We start from the raw sequence: 3,082 nt of genomic DNA, 5'->3' as shown, positions 1-3,082 counted from the left end.
CTACAGGCGCCGCCACCACGCCCGGCTAGTTTTTTTTGTATTTTTTTTAGTAGAGACGGGGTTTCACTGTGTTAGCCAAGATGGTCTCGATCTCCTGACCTCGTGATCCGCCCGTCTCGGCCTCCCAAAGTGCTGGGATTACAGGCTTGAGCTACTGCGCCGGGCCGAGGTTAAACAGTTTTTGCGTGATCATTTACCACCTGTGTATCTTCTCCAGAGTCTATTCCAGTTTTTGACCATTAATAAAAATCATATTCTTTCCTTTTTATTAAGTTTTGAGGCTTCTTTACATTTTGGTTTTAATTTTTAATATATAGAATGAGACTGGGTCTCGCTATTTTGCCCAGGCTGGTCTCGAACTCCTGGGCTCAAGGGATCATCCCGCCTTGGGCTCCCAAGGTGCTGGGATTACAGGCATGAGCCACCTGATGTCCAGCCGAGAATTTTTTTTTTTTTTTGAGACAGAGTCTTGCTATGTTGCCCAGGCGGGAGTTGTCTCAAACTCCTGGCCTCAAGTGATCCACCTGCCTCAGCCTCCTAAAATGCTGGGATTACAGGCGTGAGCCACCATGCCTGGCCCAAGACTTCTTTATATCTTCTGGATATCTGTCCATTATTACACATGTAATTTGCAAAGATTTTTCTCCCAGTCTGTGGCTTTCTTTCCATTCTCTTAACATTTTATTTCTTTTCTTTTCTTTCCTTTCCTTTTTTTTTTTTTTTTTGACGGAGTTTCACTCTTGTAGCCCAGGCTGGAGTTCAGTGGCGCAATCTCAGCTCACTGCAACCTCCACCACCCAGGTTCAAGCGATTCTCCTGCCTCAGCCTCCCAAGTAGCTGGAACTACAAGTGCAAGCCACCATGCCTGGCTAATTTTTGTATTTTTAGTACAGACGGGGTTTCGCAACGTTGGCAAGTCTTGTCTCGAACCCCTAACCTCAGGTGATCCGCCTGCCTTGGCCTCCCGAAGTACTGGGATTACAGGTGTGAGCCACCGCGCCCGGCCAACAGTATCTTTCAAGGAGCAGAAGTTATTGATTTTGATAAGGGCCAATTTAACTATTTTTTTTTTATTTTATAGATTGTGCTTTTGCTTATTTATTTTGAGACGGGTTCTCACTCTATCACCCCGGTGGGAGTCCAGTGGCCCAATCATGGCTCACTGCGGCTTCCAGCTCCTGGGTCAAGTGATCCTCCTGCCTCAGCCTCCTGAGTAGCTGGGACTACAGGTGTGTGCCACCACACCAGGCTAATTTTTTTTTTTTTTTTTTTTAGACGGAGTCTTGCTCTGTCACCTGGCTGGAGTGCGCTCATTGCACCCTGTGACTCCCTGGTTCAAGCGATTCTCCTGCCTCAGCCTCCCAAGTAGCTGGGATTACAGGCACGTGCCACCACGCCCAGATAATTTTTGTATTTTTAGTAGAGATGGGGTTTCACTGTGTTGGCCAGGATGGTCTCAAACTCCTGACCTCATGATCCGCCTGGCTTGGCCTCCCAAAGTGCTGGGATTACAGGCATGAGCCACTGCGCTCGGCCGCACCAAGCTAATTTTTTGATGTTTTGTAGAGATGGGGTTTTGCCATGTTGCCCAGGCTTGTCTTGAACTTCTGGGCTCAAGCAATCCTCCCACCTTGGCTTCCCAAAGCGCTGGGATTCCGGGCATGAGTGAGCCACTGCAACCAGCCCGGATCTTGCTCTGAGTGTGCCATGTCTAAGAAAGTTTTGCCTAACCGAAGGTCACAAAGGTTTTCTGTGCTTTCTTCTAGAAGTTGTAGAGTATTCAGCTTCGTATTTAAGTCAGCGACCCAGTTCGAGGTAACTTTTGTGTATTGTGCAGGGTGTGGATCGGAGCGTTTTCAGTTTGGGGTTTGGGGGTTTTGTGTGGACATCCAATCCTTCCGGCAGCATCCGTTGAAAAGATGAGTCCCTCCCCACAGAATTGCATGGCAGGGAGTTCAACCGAGAGGGATGAGGCCAGGAGGCAACGGGGTCAGTGTTCTATGCCAGGTATAGAAAGGAGGGGTGGGCCCGGGGGTGTGGCAGTGGCCTAGGCCAGAGACCTGGATGGACAGGGCTGGAGGCAACGTGAGGAAGGGGAGAGGGGCCAGTGGGAGAAAGTGGCAGGTAGACCCTCCCAGTCTCAGTGACCCCCAAAGTAGCTGCAGCCCAGGCTGGGAAGAAGGACTGCCATGTCCCCGAGTGACCTTTCCTCTCTCCCTCAATCCAAGCACCCTCCCAGTGAGGGTCGCGGAGCTCCAAGAAAGGGAAGAGCAGTACGAGAGGGTGGGACACAGAGCACAAGCACCAAGAGGCCAACACGCGGGCTTCTCCCGGCCTGGAGGGAGGCCTTGCCATGTCTGCAGCTGGGAGAGCATGTGCTTCCCTGAGTGGCCTGTCCTCCTCCTGCAGGAGGGCTGTCCCAGGGCCAGGGGGAGTGGGTGCAGGGCAGTGGTGGTCGGCCCGGCCTGCAGGGAGCTCAGCCGGAGGGTGCAGGAGCGCACGCCTTCCGTCAATGTGAGCCAGGCCAAGACTGCGGCCAACAAGTTTCTGGAAGGTCTCCCGGGGAGGGCTTCCTGGGGGAGGGACACAGTCCTGGTAGGGCTTCGTTGGGGAGGGGGCTCTCCCAGGGAGGGCTTCCTGGGGGAGGGGCACAGGAGAGAGTGGTCCATGGGTCAGGATCTGGGGAAGGTGTGGGTCACGAGGAGGATGAGCGCAGCCTCAGTGCCACCCCCAGGCTGCTAGGAGGGAGATGGCCCACCCTGGGAGGAGTGCCTGGTGAACGCATAGCTGGCCCTGGGTGACCCTGTCCCTGAGATCTTCCAAAAAGGCATTTCCCAGCAGGGCCCGCGGGGTGGGGTGCTCCCTCCAGGCAGGGACCAGTGACCACGTTCTCCTGTGCACCTGCGGCGCCCGGCCCAGAACCTGCACACTGTCTGTGGATACTAGCCCATCAAGTGTTCATGGCATGGGCACTGGCCGGGTTCCAGTTCAGTTTGAGTGGGTCTAGTTCTCGTTTTAGGGCCCTTGTTTCTGCACCACCGGTGGGTGGTATTCACCTCCCTGAAACACGAATGGGACAGAG

Source organism: Mandrillus leucophaeus, unplaced genomic scaffold (genome assembly GCF_000951045.1).
Source record: "Mandrillus leucophaeus isolate KB7577 unplaced genomic scaffold, Mleu.le_1.0 Scaffold28, whole genome shotgun sequence".
Taxonomy (NCBI): Eukaryota; Metazoa; Chordata; class Mammalia; order Primates; family Cercopithecidae; genus Mandrillus; species Mandrillus leucophaeus.
Note: the sequence above shows the minus strand (reverse complement) of the source record.